This window comes from Hylaeus volcanicus, chromosome 6 (assembly GCF_026283585.1).
Source record: "Hylaeus volcanicus isolate JK05 chromosome 6, UHH_iyHylVolc1.0_haploid, whole genome shotgun sequence".
Classification (NCBI taxonomy): domain Eukaryota; kingdom Metazoa; phylum Arthropoda; class Insecta; order Hymenoptera; family Colletidae; genus Hylaeus; species Hylaeus volcanicus.
The window spans coordinates 13811940-13819755 of NC_071981.1; positions in this window are offsets into that span (position 1 = coordinate 13811940).

The following is a 7816-nucleotide window of genomic DNA, read 5'->3' on the forward strand; positions in this document are numbered from 1 at the left end:
AATGGTGACTATATAATCGATTAATAAAATTCTTTGAAATTTAACACATTGAACTTCTTTTTTAAATCTGGCACGAACTTATGCAATCATCCAATACACGTGTACAGTTCATCTACACATTTATAATGAAACATTTTTTTGAAAACATGGAACCTATTACTCAATCTATACTTTCTTCTATAGACACGAAGGATACAAATACAAATTATGCGACTAATTGTAGATGGTATGTTCGGTAGAGTTCACGTAGCGAGTCTAATTTGTATACCTGGTATAATTAATATAGCCACTATTAATATAGCCACTATTAATATAGCCACTATGGTCGATATATTTTCTATAGTTGGTATAATTACTATTGTCAGAACCATTGCCTTGACCATTGTCGTCCTTATCATCGTCGTTGCTTTCACACCCACGTTTACCACCCTCGCAAGCCATTCCCACTACCACCGAAATCGCACAAATTCACAATTAAATGCACAAGCGCTGCGCATTTAATCGTCTATAGACCCGAGCGAATTGTTCGTGTCTCCTCCGACAGGGAATCGTGCCGCGTTGGAGAGAAACGAATCCGATAGGTCCGCGGATGGAGAACGAACGTCTATCACCCTTCTCCTCGGTAGAATTCCGAAGGCATTTAAACGTGCAATGGCCACAAATGCGATCGATCGCGCAACGACGTCTCGGTTTTCACGTGAAAACGAAACGGAAGAGAGCCTCGAGCGACGCAAGAAACCGCTGCTCCAATGTAGCAATTATCCGGTAACAAGGGCGAGTCTCGTTCCCGGACTGCGCGAACCAATGCGACGCGAATCGATCCGGGTTCGCGAGATCGAGCCTGGAAGCGGTCAAAAGCCTTCGGGCCGGCTGAAATTGGATCCCCTTTTCTGTCTATCGTGCGAAAAAATGGATTTACAATCAACGAGGATTCGTTAAAGGTCCCCATGACGTCACTACGGTCGCTTGGTTATCCGTAGCGCTTCAACTTGGCGGTAAGTTCTTGGTTTGCGGTTTGCGGACAAAATCGACGTGGAGTACTCGGAAGAGTGGGAAATAAAAGCAGCGCGACGAAATAGAGGGTTGGTGTTCTTCTCGAGTGTTAGTTATTGTTATTGACGGGTAGGTGTACGTTAGGATTTAATGAATATACAAGGAAACTGCATGGAATAAAATCGAAGATGATGATAAAAATACGAAGACACGTTAGATCGCGAAAAGTAATAAAAATTGAAATGTTTATATTTTTCAATGCATCTTCGTGTCGGATCGACGAGGTTTGCTCGATGAAAATGAGTTAACACGACCTCATGCGGACTACGTTTAATTATATATGAAAAAAGAATTTTCACTGGAAGAATGTTTCATAGAATAAAATTTTTTTTCATGTTTTCGTCTATTCGAAAAATGTTTCGCTCGTCCCTGGTGGCGCTACGTGTCGCAAAGGCGCGTTTTCAATCACGTCGGTAATCATCGAGCGCGAATCGAGACCCTCGAACGGTAATTCCTTTATCGGCTTATCTCGCAGACCGTATCTGAGAACGCAAGCTCTCGTCGCGAGCTTTTATTCGCTGTCGATAAAAGAAAAAATTACCCAGAAATAAAATACCGAATCGACCACCCGAACTCGACCAAGTCTGGATCGATGGTGTCTCGAAGCTCTCGTTGAGAATCCACCTTAATTCAAGTGGCTCTAAAAAAACAGAGCCATTTAAACGCAAGCACTTGCGTCTAGTATATAAATAAGCGTTGAAAGAGTAGAAGAAGCATCCTGATGCATAGAAAAGGAGCAACAAAGGAAGAAACGGAACAAAATAGACGATTCGTTTGTTCGAAAATAATTCTTGAGTAGATCAACGTGTAATAAATCGCGTAGCCGTGTCGTAAGGCGAGCAACGTTTAAGGATAAAATCGCCGCGGGAGTTTGAGTGCTACCAGAGAAACCTTTAGGTCGAGTTTCCATTAGCGACTCCGGCTGGCCTGTACCTTGATTGACTTCCAATGTCGTCCTAGCATCTCGCGGACTTTTCGACCCACTTTTTTTCCTCGACTTTCCCACGACAGCCCACGACCGCCTCTTTATCGCCCTTTTAATCATTGAAATAGCGTCGACGAGCGCCCATAAAAATCTGTTTTCCCGATTAAAGCCTCGCTTTCATATTCCCGATATATAACACGGCGCTTCGTCCGTGAAAAAGGGGAGGGAAGAGATTTATGAATCTTTTACTTCTGTATCGAAAGGTCTACGGATTATTCCCGTCTTGTACATTACACATGCATCGCATATGCATCAACCGCATTTTTCCTTGTATTTTCTTACGCAACGGCATAAACAACAACTTATAAATAAGACTTCTTGGAAATAAGATATCCACGTTATAAACAAGTCACAGCACCATTGAAGATAGTTACTTTTGCGGCAAACCTGACCATCAGTGTTTGGTCCGATTTGAAAAATCGCGCACTGTAAGTATAGTTGTTTGTGTCGATCGTATTAAGGAGAAATGAGAAAATGGAGCATAATGGACCGAAGCTTCTTTCTACATACAACTAGAAATTTTCATTTTTCAACTGGCATGAATTGTGCGTTTGATTCGTCGTTTCGAATGCATCCCCGCGTGGAATCGAAGTTTCGACCTCCCAAAGCAAGAAGAAGAAGAACCCCCGCAATTGTCGATTCTATAAGGTCCGGAGTCGGAGTCGTAAGCGCCCCATTAGCGCAAGCAACCAACTCGTTAAACACCGCTTAACTGACACTCCGGGGATTCTTAAGCTTCGCCTGTTAACCACGAAACTTCACGCGGGAAATATTTCCTTAGGAGGACCAACAGACGACGCGTAGTATCGCTCCAAGCAAACCGTCTCCGCGATATACTCTGTCTGTCCGATCATTTTCATTCCTTAGGCGTTACGTATCGTTGCATATGGAATTACGAATTTTGAAGTGAATTTTGAGCACTTTTATTCGGCGCCAGGAACACTGCAGATGTTGACAAAATTTTAAATACAAAAGGAAAATTATAAATGCCAAAGCAGTAATTTCTTTTCTGTTGAAGGATGAAGTTAAAATTCATTCAATAGAGCTTTAATTATATTTTCTTCGTGCGACCAACGTGGAGTTCTTCATTAAGGACTTCTTCCCGAATTGTAGACAGTGCGTATGCAGTTTTTATGCGACCGTGTAACGACGACCGCACGAGTGACAGCGCTGTAAATACAAAATTTAATAGCTTTTAACATTCCGTAACATCGATAAACCATTAAATTTTGTATTTAAAGCTTTTGCAATATTTCGTACGGTTTCAGATAGGCCAATTTCGTGTCGAAAGAAAAATATTTCAGAAGTATAAAAGGAACGTACATTCGCATTCTACAAGAACAAATTTTTCGTACATACACTTCGCTCGAAATAGATTTGTAAAAGCTCATAAATAATTCTACCCCTAAAACCTGTTTAATTTCTTAATTGATGCACTTGTCACTATTTTTTTGTACTGCAAAGTCAACGTCCTGTATCGTTTATATCCTCAAAGTATATTCTTACCCTATCCCCAATATCTGTCCATCTATCTGCCAATCTATCTATTTTCGTCTCTGAAATAAATATCCTCTCCAGATTCGTCTCAGTTTAGTGCACAGACAGGTACCACGTCGTGCTAAATTCGGCAAATCTAACGGAAGTTCTAATGCTGCCGTCGAGCTTCGCAATTAGCTCGTAAATAGATGCGGAACGATCCAGCGCTGTCGGTACACAGTCGCATAAAAATTGCATATGCACGGTCTAGACTTCGGGAAGAAGTCCTTAATGAAGAACTCCGCGTTGGTCGCACGAAGAAAATATAATTAAAGCTGACTATAATGAATTTTAAATTATCCTTCGACAGAAAAGAAATTACTGCTTTGGTATTTATAATACCCTCTCTAAAGGGTAAGTGAACAGATCTGCAAAGCTATTAGAAAATTCCCTATTACGACGTCGCATATTTTGGGACCCTCTACGCGCAGGATCGCACGAGTCACGACGCCTAGTCGTATCGCCACGATCGAAAACAATTTCGAACAAACGAATCGCTCGTTGACCACAGGCTACGATGCACGCGTATTATTTCAAAGCGTGCCTGGAACTGTTGTCCAACTGCGAAACGAATCACGGTCGTCATTAGCTAATTAATGGCACCGAAGATAATTGCTGGACTGTGGGCTACGCGATATTTGTTGGGGAGGCGGTCGATAGGCTCACCCTAAATAAACTCGAACCATTTCGCGCGATTCTCCGTCGATATGTCCGTTTAATTACGTGGAAAGACTGCCACGAGTAGCGAAATCCGCTCTTCGTCATCCGTGTCATCGATCAGCCAGTCGCGAATGCTTGGAACAGAGGAAACGGACGCAGAAAGACTGCGAGAAGTCTGCGAGTAATCGAGAATGCTTCAAAGCTGGGTTAAAGAGGTGGCGGGAGGAAAGAGGGGTCCCTGTTGGTAAGCTATGCTACTCTGTCGTTAAGACAGTGCTCTGCGTCGACAAGATGGCGTACTCTGTCGATAAAAATCGGTAACGTAGAGCATTTCGTCGATAAAGTAGATCAGTAGATCGTACTATCGTTATTGTAGACCGATCTCTTAACTGGTGACTTTCTCCTAACACATTACGAATCACTGACCGAGTATTCGTGCAGTGTTCATCGCCACACGATAAATACGTATACATATAACTTCTTTTATTATACTTTCTTGATTTGGTTCCCAAGCACTTCGCAACGTCACCGACATCTTGCCAACGGCTCTATAATTCAATGTGATTCGATTTCTGGCCAGAAAATGAGCAACTGAAATTGTACGAGCTAACTGTCAATCAGTCATATATTTTCACTATTTTATGGATCTTCTTTGCAATGACAAAGTTATTCAGTTAGCATTTCTACTGGATTCGACTAAACTCAAAATACTTCAACAGCTGGCGTAACCAACGAGTTTACGAACTATCAGAATTGTTACGTTCGTAGTTAATGGTTAATTCCGAACTGGTACATCTATTTGCGTTAGCTCGTACCGAACATTTATCTTTGGCGGTGTCCAAACAGGCGGATCGTTACGACGTAGAACGAAAAACGATGCTTGCTCGAGAGAAAGCGGAAATGCGACAGGTGGTTGGCGGAGAAGGGCCAAATACATTCAATTAAGCGACTTCCGGTGTCACGTGCCAGCTGTAATTAACGACGAGCAACTCTTCTGGATGTGTGCAACGAATGAGAACACCTTTAGTGTCCTTTTTCCTTATTATTCAAATATAAGTCCCTCTGAACTTATTATTTGATCATAACTGCTATACAAGATAGTTTTAAGTGTGACGATTTTATGGTTCTCTGCTATTCTTCCGAAGTCACTTGTAGTCCTCTGCGGTACCATGTTGATCCTTTAGATTCAAAGATCTTCAACAGGTCTGAAGAGTAGAGGCTACTGTTTCTCTGATAACATCTGATAGCAAATGAAGCAATATACTCAAATTAAAATTTATTCTTCTATATTGCATATTTTTCATGTCAACAATTCTCCAAAAGTGGCCTGTTTCTTTTTAGAGTCGAGATAGTTGGTCACCTTTGAGAATTAATTCCAAGGCAATCATTTCCCAATTAATAATGTGACAAACGTAAATTGTTCCTGCTGGTACCCTCTTGGTTTTCATTGTGACAGCTCGCGGCTGACTTTTCCTGGAGTTAATTGTTTGCGCTCGCCTCGAATATCCTTTAAAACCTGGTCACGCTCGAACGTACGACGTAGAAGAATGGCGCGCTCCTGTCTCCGAAGCGATTCATTAGACTAATTGGTGGACTAACGAGAACTCGAACAAATTATCGCCAGAGGAACGCACCAATTTTTCGAAGCACCAGATACACCTCTGCTGAACGGAACAATCCCCGTTGATTTCTTTAATCAAAGAAGCAAAGCTTTTCTCCGAGCAATCGGACAGTTGTCCCGTGTTAAATTGAAACGAAGTACAACAAAATGTCTGCTGATTTATTTTCTTATTTTTCAGCGAGCAAGGATAGATGAGGTATCGCGACTGTTTTCCACGAGTTTGATTAAACGAGTGTCTTTGTTTAAGAGTTAGTTATTTCGATTATGAAGTTCGCAATCTCTGGATAATACTCTTGGGTGGTCGAGTGTTTGTTGCAGTCGGATTGCTCCAGTTGCAAAACAAACGTAGATCTTCAAAAATGACCGTTTGCCAAACGGCGTCACGTGCCATTTTAAGCACACATAAAAAATCTTTTCTCAATCTTCAAGATACATACAAATATCGTGCAGAAGGGGAAGTCTTAACTTGCACTCGTTCCCTTGTAATTAATTTCCAAAGAAGACTTCTATTATGAAAAAGTCACAACCCTAGGGATTCTCTATCACTGTATCTCTACGATTATGTGGAATTTAAACATGAAATAAACTGTGGAAGGGAGTAAATCGTGTAATATATTAAACGCGACGTCACTGACAATGGGATCCAGATAAAAGGATATGAACGTGCAGGTTCTGTGATTAGGAGAGAAGCTCGGTCGTGGGTGCGACCAGAAAATGGAAGCAGAGATCAAGATCGCGTTACGCCAGCTAGGAAAGTTTCGAAGCTCGAGATTGGAGTTATAATTCCCTGGTCAATCTCCGACTTTGTAATCGCTCTATTCCCTTAACGAGACTGACCAGATGAACCCACGTAGCCGCGAACCAGCAAACTACAAATTGCTACAGCCACGGCGGCCATCTTTAGCGGGTATCGACGCCTTCTTCGTTTTCGAAGTATTTCGAGTAAGTTGAAATCCAAATTTCGGTAGTTCGAGGGAAAAAATTAGTCTATTCCATGACTAAAAACTTGAGCACAGGTATGGCGCATGTCAAAGGACGCTGCGTCGATATTCTTACGATAGGATTGTGTGATGAGATGGATGTTCAATATTTATGCCTGAAATTTACATTTTAATTTCATTAGCATTACCTGCTGGCTCAGCCTGTTGATAGATTAATTAATATTGTTGCGCCGGGGAGCGATACATCGCGGAGTACTCGTTATATTAGTCAGGATTTATAAACAAACAGGAATTCAAAGGTTTATTTACAGCAGGTCAAGAATATCGGCACATCCGAACTGTACAAGATCTCTCGCTAAATTGTCCACATAAATAATTGCCTGGCGAAATTAATGTTTGTTAATAGGGATTGATAATACAGACTTTCTAAGTGTCTAAATCAAATTTCTTTTCCCTGTTCGATTGCCATTCTCTCGTATTCCAGTTAGCGGCGTGGACTCTATTAAAGGACTTTTAGTCTTTCCCCTCGCCTTTGTCACGCTTACGCGTAATGAAACATCCCTACAGACGATCGAAGTGTCGCATTGACGAAAGTTCCTGAAACGTACTTCCTGAGAAGTTTTTTCTTCCGATGCGGTGGGCGTCGCTAATTAAACTTAGCGAACGTCGCTAACGCCTAACGAGACGGAGACGCCCCGACACACGAACCGCCTAACTGAAAGACATCCGAACCGCCAGTAGACGCAGTCAAACGCAAGAATGATTCTCTGCCTTCCCGTTAATCCTTCGACTGTTATTGTTAGCGAATAACATTTTCAACAAGGAATAATCAAAACTCAAGCTAGCAAATAAACATTTACCGCGCTATCTCTTCTAAAACGTATCGAATATTGCCACTTTATGTATGCCATAAAGTCACGAAAATATAAATATGTTAGTACGATAACGTTTAAGATACCTATGCTTGTGATTTCGATAAAACTTGTATAATTCTGACCTAATCGAGATGAAATTTGTTTT